Raw genomic sequence first — 16,529 nt, forward strand, 5'->3', positions numbered from 1 at the left:
CAATGTAAATTATATTCATACAAGAAAAGAAGGTAATTTTCTGTTTGTTGCTAATTCAAAAATACCTGTATAAGAAAAGTTCAAAATTAAACAAGCAGAATTATCAGCTAGCTTATCACTGGTTCCCCATATGACAAAACAAATTGTGGATCTGGATATAACTTTTTTTTGGATTTGTAATAATAAGTAGGGACATTATATGATGTACACAATGTTGATTTATATGTACAAGTTTGTTTTAGTACTCTTATACTGATATGGGTATGACAATATTCTTCTTAATACAGGTTTTTGGTTTGAAAAAGAAAATGTAAATAGGCATGTCACAATATATAAGAATGAGACGTTAAGTCTATAACTAATTTCAATAACAAAATCCTCGAGAATGTACATGATTTTATGTAAATAAAGGCAACAGTAGTATACCGCTGTTCAAAAGTCATATTTCGATTGAGAGAAAAAAAAAGGGGTTACAAAACTAAGACCCAGTGAGACATATCACCTATAAGAGGAAAACCACGAAACAATAGAAACACTAAGTGCAACAAAAAAAAACAAACGACAATGCAACACACACAGAAACGAACTATAAAATAGTTTTTATATAAGGTGAATCAAAAGCCCCATGTTTGAAGAATTTCGGTTGTTAATTATGGTTTAAGAAAGATATGTTTCTTATAATTGACTTCATATGGGGGGAAATAACAAGTAAATTTTTCAAATTTTACTGAAGATGTGCATTTATATTTTTATATATCACCCACTAGTTTTTTCGTCATACTCTAAAAATGATAAGGATATATTGAACAAGATATTATTAGTTACATGATGTGCTTGTGACCTAATACGATATGTATGGGTCAGTAAATTCCATATGGGGTGAGAGCAAAGACGCCATATATATCGCATTAGATCACTAGCAAACTGTGTAACGAATTTATTTTACCTATTATCTTAACATGTGGAATTTAGACTAGTGGCCTATCAAAGTGATTAAGTCTTCAATACTTGGTATTAAGAACCTAATTTAATTTGTCTATACAAAAACAAATGCCAAAATTAACAAGAACTTGTTAGCTTTAAATTTTTTTTATTAATATATTTCAATCGTTCATCATCAATTTCTTCGTCTGTTGAAACCTTTCAGATTTTTCCTCAACACCGTGTTGTTTATATAAAGGTACGAAACACCTCTACTAACCGTGTATTGAAATAAGCCCCGCCTATTAACCTAATAAAAAATATACATGGTCTTCACACGGTTGCTTGAAACAAATGATATTCCTATAAATGTAAAGGAGGAAAGATAATGACAAATAGTATTTTTGCTAGAGGGTTGAATACACGCACATGCACAAAATCATATCATATTTTCAGTGATAAAAAATGTTATTTGCCACTCCCAGATAAAAATTGATCTATACTTCATGTTTTAGGACGAAATAGTATGGATAATATAGCATCTCCTCGAATTATCATACAAGTAAGAGGTTTGGCTAGCTATAAAACCAGGTTCAATCCACCATTTTCTACATAAGAAAATGTCTGTACCAAGTCAGGAATATGATAGTTTTTATCCATTCGTGTGCTGTGTTTGTGATTTTGATTTTGCCATTTGATAAGGGACTTTTCGATTTGAATTTTCCTCGGAGTTCAGTATTTTTGTGATTTTACATTTTAAATGACCTCTGTATACAGTCCGGTTTAAGAATATGAAATAGTCGTTCAACTGATGATTTTCTTGGGCCACACAAGTCAAGGTAGTTGTGTCGTTGATTATTTTATAACTTCAGAAAGTTCTGTTTTATTATGTCGTTCCACTTTTCTTTAGAAAACTTGTGATTTTGTTATGATTATTATTATGAATTTTTTTTTCTATTGTTCTTCAGACACTTTTATTTCTTTATGGTATATGATTTGTCTCAGTTTATGCGCGTATGAAAATAACCCCTCTTTCGGTGGTCTTAAATAGTGTAATAAAGGGGCCTAATTTAGGATTTTATGCATCTTATATACGTATTATTGAGCTTCGAGATATTTGTAAACTTTTAAATAAAAGACAAATTTTCATAAAACAGTCGATTATGGTAGGTGAAAATACAAGTGGATCTATTTTGTGCAGAACCATAAATTCAGTCAAAAAAAACATAGAAAGATAAAATATTGATATTTTAAAATCATTAATTTGCATCTCTGCCCCGACGATAGTATTTTGTGAAAAAAAAAATCAAAAAATCTTAAAAAAGTGGCAATGATTTCATCGAAAAGAGAAAGTCGAATGCACCTTTTTAGGTTCGGGCGTGTTTCAGTGAACTATTTTGTCTTGAAAACGTATAAAGCAATGATATTTGATTTATCTTCTCCTAACAGATTCTATCATTTTTGTGTATTGAGGCTACAAGTTTAGTTGATAACATTAAAAATTCGCAGTGCTTAAACATGAAATATATGGGTCAGGTGAAATACCTCTCTAATGAGTCATACTAACAGAGTAGATGTGTTCGAATCACAATTGTTTACTAAAAGAACGCGACCACAGACTTTAGAAGTGGATCTTAAACATGCATAACTTCAACAAAACTTTATTTGTTTTTGTGTGTTATCTAGGGTTAATAGTCTTTAAACTCTGAAAAATTTTGGTCTGCCCTTCCACGAAATACTTAATTAGAATTTTTTTAAATGTTTTTAGACATTTTCAAGTTCCCCTTGACAACCGATCAGACAATAGTTTTGAGTTGATAAATGCAGAAAAGTACATTGACTGATGCTCTATAGCTAGGAGATACATTTTTGTTTTGAAATAAAACTGGCATATAAGGATCGTAACGGTGTTATGATGATATATTTATCGGTTTTCATGATGTATGGCAGTTGTAATCAAATAGTCCGTTTCTATGTGTGTTGTTGTTTGTTTTTGTTGTACGTTGGAGTTCCTTTTTTCCTTTGTTTTCCTTTAATATTTGATGTGTTTCCCTCGATTCCGGTTTGTAACCCGGATTTGTTTTTTTCTCAATCGATTAATGACTTTTGAACACCTGTATACTACTGTTGCCTTTATTTATTCATGAGCTAAATTGGCAGCGCGTCATCCCTAAAATGGTTTCCATTTTTAGGATTATAAAATTTAGCTGGCGTAATGGGAGATAATGTTGACGAAGTAGAATCTTGACTGTTTGTATTTAGAAATATAATTGTTTGCTGCATAATATGACGTCACTGTAGTATGGACAAACTGGATAGTATTGTATACGGATAGAATATATCACATGATCTTGTAACATTGTAACTTACACAAGTATTTATATTCATATTTTTAGTATGAGGGTTTAAATGACTGTGATATTGATAAATTTTATAAGCATATGCTATTGCTATCGAAAGGTTATTTTCCCAACATTTTTTGTTTATGTAATAAAAAAAATGTCGAGAACGTGTTTTATGGAGCCCCGTAAAATACGACTGTAGTAAAATAAGACCAACTTGGCCTTAGCACAAAACGTCTTGTTGTTGGACTTTAGTTCCCACTACGTGTTAAGATCGTACAAGAGCAAGCTATCTGGACCATGTGTTGTAGATTGATTTCCTTTGTAGTGAAACATAAAAAAAGAAATGCAAGTCTGTTTTTAGGAAGAGTTAGGTGTTGGTTGTGGCTGTGATCTGTTCTGCTGTCTAACATGTTTTGACAAAACGTGTCATCCTTTTAGTGTATTATTTGATAAGCAAATTAATTTATTTAATTTCCGTCATCCAATATTCCAAAAACTCAATCATGATCAATATGTCACAGTGACCTACTTAAAGATGGAATGAAAGTCAGACTGTCTGGACCATGTGTTGTAAATTGATTGTCTTTGTAATAAAACGTAGAAAAGGAAATGTAAAAATAGTAAGATATGGTCTGATTGCCAATGAGACAATTATCCACCCAAGTTCAAACTAAGACGATATAAGCAATAATAGGCAATTATAAGGCCTTCAACAATGAACAAAAAATATGAAATAATTCTATTGAAAAAACTAACGCCCTAATTTATTACTATACAACTTGAGAAAAACTAATAAATCAGACATGAACCAACGACAAATACTGAACCACAGGCAGCTGACTTAAAACAGGCACATGAAGAGTTTTACGAGATTAAACATGTGTGTAGGTGCCCAGCCCTCCCCTAGATTTGGACAGTGGTTTTACGACACAACATAAGAACAAACTATAATAATCAATTGAAAATGGCTTAAGTCATCAGATCATGACAAAGCAGAAAAAAACATCTAACGAAAATACAGATATGACATGACATGTATTTTTACATCTATTTTTCGTTTGAATCGGATGTTTGTGGTTGCTGTGGTCTGTGGAAAAATAGTAATACTAAATCCAAAAGACATAAGATTCAAAGCAAAACAATAGTCAACCAAAAACAATTCTCGAAAACAGGATTGATCCTCACCAACAAAATGTTTACTATTGACTCTGGTCTAGCTGTTAAAATTTTATAAATATCAAGATTTATCAGGCTAATGATTATTGTTAAATCGTACACATATGGTCTTAGTGAATTACCAGATCCATAAATCATTATTAAATGAAAACATGACCAAATGTGAGATTTTGAAATGAATACTTGTAATAATTTCTCATAACAAAAGATCAATAAGGTACTGGCTAAAATAGGAACAACACAGACAATGAAGAAAACAACTGAACCAAAATAAATTACAGAAAGCTGAAGCAAATGCACAACCATCACATTTTGAATTCGTATGGATTGTAGAGTAAAGCACTTCCTTCACATCTAATAAAACACATATTATCTATACAAAAGAAAAGTGATCGTCCATATATGACTAAATGACAGGGTTGTTTCTACCACGTATGGAAATTATTCTTATGCAATTCCAATATTGTTAGCCTATTCATAGATATGCCATTAAAAAATTTTAAAATGGCGTTTTTCAACTTTTCGATAAAAACCTTGCTTTAACATCATCTTTGTACGATGTTATCTTTAAATAATTTAATTTTGGATGTAAAGTTTCTTCTGATTGGCTGACAACGTTTTGTTTATCATATCATAGACATAATTTTGTCATGTGACCGTAACGTCATCAACGTTTTTTTCATGATTTACGCCAGAAGCTTATTCATGAATAATAAACCTCAAACTGTATTGTTTAGACTAACAAGTATGCAAATACATGTACAAGTGCCAATGAGACAACTCTCCATCCAAGTCGCAATGAGTAAAAAGTAAAAGGAATTATTGTTCAATGCGGCCTTCAACACAGAACCTTGGTTCACACTGAACAGCAGTCTATAAAGGGCCACACAATGACTAGTGTAAAACAAAAAAATGTTTAATAGCAATAACCCACAAATTTTAATCAAAATTCTGTAGACGGATTTTTCAGAAGGCATCAAATGTAAATGCATATCTCTTTCAAAACAAATATACGTAATCTTCACATTACACACATATTCAGGATATTGTATATTTAGAAAAATCTTATTTACTTTTGAATAAGAATTTTAAAAGTAGTTTGTACATTAGTATATGCCAAACCAAATTTGCATCAATTCAGTATATTTTGAACTTGATTTATTGAAGAAAACTGATGTGTGTGGCGTAAAGTTTACACTGCAGTGGTACAAAGTTTTCAATGGCAATTGTCGACGTTGTAGTAGCAACGTCATAGGCGTAACGTTATTTTGAATTTTGATAAATTTTGGCAGCGAAAAGGTTAAAATCGAATTTAGAAAAAAATGTGGTGCATATTTAATAATAACCCGCTATGCGGGTTATTCAGTGTGCACCACATTTTTGATGTTATTTCTTCATTGACAGAAATAATATTACAGCCATTCCTTTATTAAAAATTACATTATCGGAAAAAAAAACAGCCGTGGCATATCGTATACACACCAGTGACTATTGAATGCTGATGAATACAATGGACAATTCTGTAAACGAAAATAAAAGTGTCTTTATACATCTGATTTCCCACCCGACTCAACTTTCAATATCTAAATTTTCAAGACACGGTTATGATTTAAATGTATAAAAACAGGTCTGTTTTGTTGGCAGTCCAGCTATTGTTTCGGGGGAAAAACGGTTGAACTAAAGGTGGTAATAAATTATCACCCAGGTAGCACAAAACATTTTCAAAACATTTTTATAAGGTTGTATAAATGTCTTCTCAAAACGTTGTCGAAAAAATATTTTTGTGATGTTATGTAAATATTTTTTTCGGTATTTTAAAAAGATTTATTTAAAAAATTTTTTGAAAATGTTTTTACAATGATGTAAAAATATTCATGAAAATGTTTTCAATAACTTTTTTTAAGATATTTTGTTTGAATGTTTTATAAATGTTCAGAAGATATGTAGGTTCTACCTCTGAAAAACATTTTAAAAGCATATGGGTTAAACATTCTTAACAATGTTGTCCCTATGTTTTTAAAACAATTTCTAAAAACGTTTCATGAAATGCTTTTATAACATGCCTTTTTGATATTTTAACAACATTTCTTTATTATATTTGATGAAAACATTTTATAAATGCTACGCATTTAATATTGAGAAAATGTATTTACAAATCATTTTGTTGCTTATATTTAAACAACATTTTAAAATGATATTATGAAAACATTTACGCAAAAACATTTAATAGAAAATGTTTAAACAATATTATGCAAACATTCATTTAGGTTATTGAATAAAAACTGTATTTTATCAAATGACAGAAACTTAAAGGTGATATGAAGCGGTACTTCCCATATATAGCTTTATATAGTGCACGTATTGCTATTTATCCGGATTTTCTGTTCCAGTGCCGACAACAAACGTTTACAAATTTAAAATTTAACTGTTCCCGATGACCAACGAACATGATCCGAAGCAATTTTGGAACCAGTAACCGAAAGTTTTATTTACCGCCATGCTGTAAACAAAGACAAAGGAAACGTACAAACTAAAGAATAACCTTATCATGCGTTAAACTGGTAAGATATGACACTAGTTCACATTTTTAAAACATTGTAGTGCTTCTGGAAATATCTTAGTTAATTTGATTAATATATTCAAAGAATTAATACGAGTGTATTTAAGCAAACACAATGCAAAAAGGGGGTGATGATTTAGTCAGTGCATATATGTTATGATGTTTATGTCCAATAAATATTAAGATTTATACAAAAGGGGTTAAACTTAAGGGTTATTTATATGATTTTAAACTTCATAAAAGAAATCACTTGTAACCAGTGAGCTTGTCTCCTCCAAGACTTCACTCTTCGGTGTTACAAGTGAACCCTTTAACAGACTGAGCTATTTAAGCAGTACTTCCCTAGCTCAACCGCTGGCTACGTATCTACTAGTCAAGGGAATCCCATCACGCACTGGTTATCAAAGCTTTTGCTATGCGATAACTCAAGTGCCGTTGTCTCTATAACAGCCTGCATGGTTAGCAACTAGTCATATGCCCCAGACTAGTAAAATTTTATTCGGACTAGTAAATGTTTGAAAAATTTTGTTTAGACATATAAGAAAAATGTCTGAATATTTGTCTTCGGACTAGTTGTAGGAAAAGATTTTGGTGCACACTGCTATAATATATTGTTTATGTTACTTGCAATTCGTATTTAGCCCTACACGGCTACAGCCCAGGCCAGTTAAATGTAGATAATTATTTATGTGCCCATCCCAAATCAGGAGCCTTTGATTCAGCAGTTGTCGTCGGTTCATTTCTGACATATTTGTTTTTCGTCAAACGTTATAAATTATGCCATTTGTTTTCTTGTTTGAATTGTCTTTCATCTTTGAATGTTTTGGCCTTTGTAGCTGACTAATACAATGTGAGTTATTCTTACCTGTATTTTATTTATTTTGTTTATTTTAACTTTTGTAGGATCAATTAGCAGTGCCAAAATTAAGTATATTCAAGATATGCAGAAGTATATAAGCTTAGAAATGATTCGAACCATCCTGGATGAGCAAATTTTGTGAAGGTATTTATTCTTTAAAATCCTCAATCTATATTACATGTTTTTGCGTCAAAATATGCAATAACCATTAAGAGACTTGTTTTTTTTTTTGGTAAGACAAAGAAAAGGTTACAGGCCCTACTCTCAATTGGGAGTATTGTACTGTATACATGTAGTCTTATTTTATAAACTGGTGAACTCTACCGTTGTAGACTCGTGTAATAATCATACACCCCAAGCTCCACAGATGTATGAAATAGCTACAAATTTTGCTTCTGAATCCAGTAACACTGATTAGATGACGCTTTCGATATATTTTTGTGAAACCACTGGATTAAATTGAAGAAAAAAAGTTTCTTATGTGATTTGATGAAATTAGCTGAATATCTACTAGTTAATCACTGAACAGAAGGACTAACTTGTTTACATTTTTTTTTTTAAAGAAGCCAGAAGATGACAAAAGAAATAAAAAGAATGGAACAAAAGGAACTTTGAAAAAGAACAGTGATATGACAATATTGAATAAATGTTTTGCATTTCTAATTGTTGCTATCTTGTAAAGTATTGACTAAGGCAACAAAAAAAACAGTCAAAAAGCTGTTCAGAAAAAAAAAATGTCAGATGCTACACATGATCAAACAAGAGATCAAGAAATACTTTTCCAAAATATTTTGTTCAATGCGAAGACCAAATAAAATGCACAAAGATATTTCAAATCTGAAAAAAAGAATACCTTTCTGTAAGTGAATCCATGAGAAATTGGAACGTGTTCAAGGCAATACTTCAAAATAAAAAAATGGACTATTAAATAAAAATCAGATTTGTGAATAAAAATGATATCTTAAACAGGAAATAGTGGGGTTATGTCAACGAAGCATCAATCCGACAAAAATAACAAAAATATATGTAGATTCCACAGTCATCAACTGACAATTGTAAAAGGAGATGTGGGATAAAGATCAGTATGACAGCAGTTGCTTTTCAGATGCAGATCCAGAATTTTGAAAAGAGGGACCACAGGCTCCAAACTAGACACAGTTGGAGTGAAATAGGTGGATTCAAATTAACCATAAATGTAGCTCCATAAAGCGGCCCAGGACGGTGCAAGCAATTTTTACATTTGCCTTGCAGCTATACTCTCTGTTTGCAGATAGTTTGAAATTTCAATCAATTACACACAGCAATCCAGGTCCAGATGTTTTCAAATAACTTAACAAAATATATTTATTATGTTATTTAAGTATAAAAAATGATATTTAAGAAAAACAGTCTTAAAACATTCAATTGAAATATTTTCCTAAAATATGTTATTCACATTATTACAGCAATACATTTAACCTCAATATCCAGAAAACATTTTTGTGATGTTAAAAATGTTTTACTCAAATTATTTAAAATGTTGTAAAAACATTTTATCATTTTACATACATATAACATTATTGAACTATTTTTTTTCACATTTATTTTAAATGTTTCAGTAAAACATTCCTAAAATATTTTTAAAACATTTATATAACATTCATAAAACATTTTGAAAGGATGATTAGCCAATCGATTTGGGAAAATGTGTTTTAAATGTTGTTCTGATGTTTTCAATCAATATTGAAAAAAATATCTTTATTATGTTATTAAGATCTTAAAAATGATGTTTAAGAAAAATATTTTTAAAACATACAATAAAAATACTTCCTTAAAATATGTAATTCATATTAGTACAGCCATACATTTAACCTCAATAAAATATTTGTTATGATATTTTTGTGATATAGTGCAATATATTTTAATTATATTTTAAAAACATTTTTGTGTTAACTGGGCAACTGACTGTGACAGTGAGTTTCGGAGTACATGTAGTTTTTGTCAAAAACAGTACAAAAATAAGATGTGGTATGATTGTCAATGAAACAACTATCTACTAGAGTTAAATATTATATGCAAGTATAGGTCACAATTCTGCCAAATGTGTTTTTTAAAAAACTATTCTTAATTCTTTCTTTAAACAAGATTTATCAATAATTTTATGAAACTATTGGACTAGCTCTGTCTGAAAATCTTTCGACTCTTTAGAATGAGCTGGTGTAAAGAAAGGAGAAATCAAATGTTCAAGCTATTACACAAAAAGGACTTTTACAGACTGTTCTCAAACACATATTTTGACTAAAATTGTTTCAGAGCTAAATGGCTATATATTTCTTTTTATAACTAAAGAACTATTATTGAGCAAGATTCCAAACACCACCCCAACATGCCAAGGTCAAAATAATAAGAAAAATCTTTAAAGAAACATGCTGGTATTTAACTTTATTTTTTTTTAAGTTTGTTCCTATCATCGGAATTCAAAACACATATTTTACAAGACGCCGGATCCAATTACACTGTCCACTATAGCAGAGGTTTTAGACCTTCGGTCCATGGTCACTGTAGCGGCATATTTACCTAACGATGTCGGGATATGGGTATTTAGTCGGATCTTAACATGTAATTGTGATTTGTTTACAAACCGGTATTGATGAAAATAAATAAACAATATCGAAATGTTCAGGACTTAATTAAATCTGTATTTGTGTAAGTTGATGCAAGCATACGATCTGTATTGCGTCTTACACTTTCAGAAGCAAATAATCTTTAACTACTATATTAAAATATTGTGTAAACACGTTAATTATGAACTATGAAAGTCAAGAAGCTCGAGAATTTTTTCTGAGTAAGTTTTTAAATATTTCAAAGGAATATTCTTTACTGTGGGTTAGCATTCATTAGTCGTCACTATCCTATAGATTACCAACTTTTGGTTATGTTTATAATTTAGAATCTTCATTGAAGATGGAGCCCGAATGCGCAGTTAATAAATTATATTGATGTGTCATTTGTATGCAAGAGTGGCATTCCTTTGTATTATGTTCCGATTCGAAAAAAATACGATCCAAGCTATTGTCTCCCTTGAACAGGTTCATTATTTTGTATTTAAGTATAGTTATTTGATTTAATATTGAATAATTACAAAATTTATGAATTCAATAGATTTCAGTGTTTGTTATTGGTGTATAAAAGACATTGATGTATGAATATAATTTCATAAATTTGAAACGTTTAATATTATTACATACCAATATAAAGAACCGTTCATAATTTGTAAATATTATTCAGTTCCACACAGGTATCTACGACATCGACATGCTAGACTTTCTCACAAGACAGTGTGTATAGTGAGACACTGTACTAAGATAGACTCAGACAGAACAGAATACTGTCGAAATACATTAAGAGGTAACACATTCAGGATCAAAACGCGTGTAATACACAGATGTAGTCATTCAACTGTCATGAATACACTGTTAAATAAATTGTGTCCTCATAATCTAACCTGCAACAGCATTCATCCTGCTACTTGTTAAAGCATTTCTTGCTTTAATATGGTGTATACAATTTTTTCAGAAGTTCTGAAAACTTAATTTATCTGCATTACTCGATCCCAAAAGACCAATACATGAAAGAAGTGTAACACCCCCTTACACAAACACACATACGCACAAACACAAAAACAGAACACCAAAGCCACCACTTTATTCAAACGTATGCCAAATGCTTTAGTGAAGAATTAGAATTGGAACCTACATAAAACATTTTTTACCTTTTTGAAAAAGACTATAAATGAAAACCGAATTACATTATCTCCCCGTAATGATAAAGTATTGGGAAAATTAACCAGAGCTATCTTACATTAATCACAGAGAGGGGCTAGCAAACAATTTTTTATTATAGCTTATTTAACGTTAAAAAAATTTCCACTATAAATGAATGTTACTTTATTCACATATAAGGACTTTGTTAGCTGAATCTACAAATTTTATAAGAAATTATGAATTTTTCTTACAATAGATTAACATGATACATGGTGAGGTAAAATGTATCATAGATACACGCTAAACGAAACCTGATATTTAAAGCTTATTTATGAATAATAAACCTCAAAATTTATTATTTAGACTAACAAGTATGCAAATACATGTACAAGTGCCAATGAGACAACTCTCCATCCAAGTCACAATGTGTAAAAAGTAAAAAGAATTATTGTTCACTGCGGCCTTAAACACAGAACCTTGGTTTACACTGAACAGCAATCTATAAAAGGCCACACAATGACTAGTGTAAAACAATTCAATCAGGAAAAACAAAGGTCTAATCAATATGATAAACGAGAAACACTTATGAACCTCATTAACAAACAACAACTACGGAACAACAGGTTCCTGACTTAGGACTGGTACAAACAAAAGCATCGGGTATAAATATTTTAACAGGCGCCAATCTTCACCCTAACCTGAAATAATAGTGTAACATAACAAAATAGAAAAACACACCATAAAATATCAAATGAAATAATTTCACTATATCAAAAGACATAATAACAAGAGCAAGTAAACATAATAAATTGTTCAAATAAGGCCTTCGAAAATAGTGGAATTAATTACTTTTGGAGTGTCAAGAACTCGTTGGAAGTACTTGATAAATTGCATGCATATATTGGTGATTTTGAATCTGTTCAAAGTTTTGATTTTTCTACCCTATATACCACATTGCCTCACATTCTCATTAAGAAAAAATTCACACACCTAATTAAATGGGCATTTAAAAAGTCAGAATGTGAATATATATGTTCAAACTCTTTTAGGTCATTTTTTAGTAGCAATAAACAAAAAAACTATGTCAATTGGACATGCTTTGATACTATATATGCCCTTGAATTTTTACTAGATAACATTTTTGTTCGCTTTGGAGATTCCGTATATCGTCAGGTTATCGGAATTCCAATGGGGACTAACTGTGCACCACTTATTGCGGACCTTTTTTTGTATTGCTATGAGTTACAATTTATGACAAAAATCAGTAAAGACCCATCGAAACAACATCTGATACACAAATTTAATAATACTTTTAGATATTTGGATGATATTTTGGCTCTCAATAATGACGACTTCAGTATGTATACTAAAGAAATTTATCCTGTTGAACTTACTTTAAATAAAGCTAATACTAACAATGACCACTGCCCTTTCCTCGATCTTGATATCTATATCATTAACGGAAAGCTTAATACTAAAATATATGATAAAAGAGATGATTTTTCATTTCCTATCGTTAATTATCCATTTTTAGATGGTGACGTTCCCTTGTCACCATCTTACGGTGTTTATATATCTCAACTTGTACGATTCGCTCGTGTATGTAACAATGTTTTAGATTTTAACGAGAGAAATGTATGTATTACTGAAAAATTATTACACCAGGGTTTTCGATATCACAAACTAGTCAAAACATTTACTAAATTTTATCATCGGTATAAGGACATCATTCGTAAATATAGCTCAACATGCAGACTTCTTATACGTTCAGGTATTTCACATCCAATTTTTTATGGAAATATTCTTTATAAAGCACAAAAATGTCAGTATTCACCTCTGAAACTAACAAAACCTTTAAATAGACTTATTAAGAAGGGATATAGTTACGATACTGTTGTCAGGTCATTAAAGATTGCATATTTTGGCGTTGATATTGATTCACTTATAGGGTCTTTGCATCTGCACTAAACACATTTATTTAAAAACCAGTTGTTGGCATGACACGGGTTATGTTCTTCTCATATATGTTATGATGGTATGATACTAAACCCCTAACGGGAAGGATTGTGCCTGATATTCATATGATGAAGACATAATCTTTCAATCAGTTTAATTGAAGTCTGGAGCTGGCATGTCAGTTAACTGCTAGTAGTCTGTTGTTATTTATGTATTATTGTCATTTTGTTTATTTTCTTTGGTTACATCTTCTGACATCAGACTCGGACTTCTCTTGAACTGAATTTTAATGTGCGTATTGTTATGCGTTTACTTTTCTACATTGGCTAGAGGTATAGGGGGAGGGTTGAGATCTCATAAACATGTTTAACCCCGCCGCATTTTTGCGCCTGTCCCAAGTCAGGAGCCTCTAGCCTTTGTTAGTCTTGTATTATTTTTAATTTTAGTTTCTTGTGTACAATTTGGAGTTTAGTATGGCGTTCATTATCACTGAACTAGTATATATATTTGTTTAGGGGCCAGCTGAAGGACGCCTCCGGGTGCGGGAATTTCTCGCTGCATTGAAGACCTGTTGGTGGCCTTCTGCTGTTGTCTGTTCTGTGGTCGGGTTGTTGTCTCTTTGACACATTCCCCATTTCCATTCTCAATTTTATACAATTAACGAAAACATTTGATTAATGACACAATGTAAATGCAATATTGATAAAAAAAAAAAAAAGGGAGGGGAAGATATGTGTAAAACAATATCAGAAAGACAACTATTACCTGGGACAAAATGGCGTTATATAAAGTAACGTACACAGGTCAGATAATAATTATGTAGTTAGGAGTTCATGATGTACGGAAATTTTTTTTACAAAATGAATAAATTTGTTAATAAATTTCATAGTACGAGAACAGAAGAGAAAATTTATCGTCATACAAATACAAATGAATGTTTGATGATTGAACAGTTTAACAGATTTTCCTTAGGTCACTTGTTTAAAGTCATACTATCTCAATCAAACCCTCTTTTGTAATGTCAGAGTTAATTTTTATTCCTTCATCATGGTCGCTCAACATTGTAGAAACTATCTATAAGAATGGTTTATAGTTCAGTTCATAATATTCATGAAACACATGTCGCAAGACATTCATGTAGCTATAACAGAAATCAATCAATCGTTAAATTATACCACTTTTTGTGAGAATATTTGAATTAAAAAAAAACTCTTATAGAGCTTCCATTTAGAAAAACTTGGATATAGGCCCCTTCATTTCCCCTGTCAATAACAAAAGTGTTCTAATGGACAAAATTGAAAGTTTAAGAACGAAATTGGATGATACCAAAGGGGTAAGCAAACTTATAAATAGATGACAACACGCCATGCCAAAATACGAAAAACGAACAAACAACAAACAACCCTATGTATAAACCAGACCGATGTACCAGAGAAAAACACAATTCCAATCGGACAATGTATAAGAATAAGTAGATATGGTATGATTACCAATGAGACAACAGCTATTCACCAGAGTTTAAATGAAGAGGATGTAAGCAACTGTAGGCAACTGTACGGCAATAAAACTGTAGTATTTGTTTCCATTGTTTGGAATTCAAAGGACTTAAAAGTTTTGAAGAATCTGGAAGTTAGAAAGAATTCTAAGACCTGTCCGTTTGGAGTTCAAGCCTGCGTTTTGTATGGGCACATGCATTTGTGTGGTCTGTTGTATATTGGAAGACAGCAACGCAATTACACAAAAACCTAGACATTTCATATATCCGCTTGACAGTAAACATTTATTTGGGGCATTTACCCAACCATCCGTGCATATATCATAAAACATCAAAGATACGAGATAAATTTGATAGATACTAGTATTACGATTATCTACAAAAGACATCAGTAAAAATCGAATCAAACCATTGGAAAGCCAAATCTCTTACAAAAATGAAAAGCATTAAAATAAAGCACAACAAAAAATGTAAGCCACATCAGACCATTCAAGGATGAAAAAGTCTTACTATTACGAAGGATTTTGATAAATTCGGGGAAATTAAATTACAGATAAATCGACACTTCCATGGTCATTACAAAAACAACATTACAATGAATTAGGAAAACAATTACAATATTACATTTGTTGTTATCGTTTTCAGTATAGTGATTGACTAAAAGTCCTTGACCCTACTGGATGGTTGAATTGGTAAATATTATCATATATGCAACATAAAAAATAACGCACCACATGTATACTAGTATTCACAATGTTTCGCTTTTGTTTAAAAAAAATTGAAAAAAAACCCATACATACTTAAAGGATTGCCTTGCAATCAATCCAAGGGTTCAACAGAGAAAATAGTCAATAATCTAACTGTTCTTTACAAAAAAAATCATCATAAAACTGAACATCAAAGTAATTTCCATTGTTTTCATTCATGTGAAATGATACAAAATTATATGAAGGGAAGTATGATGTGATGACACTGGTCCGTTTGAAGACGTTGACCTCGGGATTTTTGTTGTTGCTATTTTTTACTTTGCTTTATGGTAAAATCATATCCCACATCTCATTTATTCATAAAACACAGATGATACCCCTTCTTGCATATAACGTTACGAAGATACATAACTGAGTATTAGTAAAAGTGACGCTTCCTAAATTCGAACTTGATCTGAGTTTTGTGGATAAGTTTCATAACATTTGTTTGAGGCAAACTTAAAGGGGCACTAGCTGTCAAATTGATGTTCACCGATATGACTCAAATTCTCATTTTTGATTTATAACAATATAAAACATCTATCCAAACTATAAAAAGTCTCAAATAAACAATTTACAGGGCATGGACTCAATACTAGTAACATGTAGCTTCGTTTTGTTTGTATATCTATTTTTTAGTCTAAACGCAATCTAATTAACTATCGAGTTGACCTCCGAAAAACCTGCGATGGTCATATAAGCGACATAAATATAGATATAAATAGATC

At 30.9% G+C, this 16,529-nt stretch overlaps 1 protein-coding gene across 1 annotated transcript in view; it reads left to right on the forward strand.

The window, feature by feature from the left end:
- The window catches only part of LOC127723428 (uncharacterized), a 102,991-nt gene that overhangs the window by 44,330 nt on the left and 42,132 nt on the right, over positions 1-16,529 (forward strand). The gene's annotated exons all lie outside the window — the stretch shown is intronic.

This window comes from Mytilus californianus, unplaced genomic scaffold (genome assembly GCF_021869535.1).
Source record: "Mytilus californianus isolate M0D057914Y unplaced genomic scaffold, xbMytCali1.0.p SCAF_13, whole genome shotgun sequence".
In the NCBI taxonomy this organism is placed as follows: domain Eukaryota; kingdom Metazoa; phylum Mollusca; class Bivalvia; order Mytilida; family Mytilidae; genus Mytilus; species Mytilus californianus.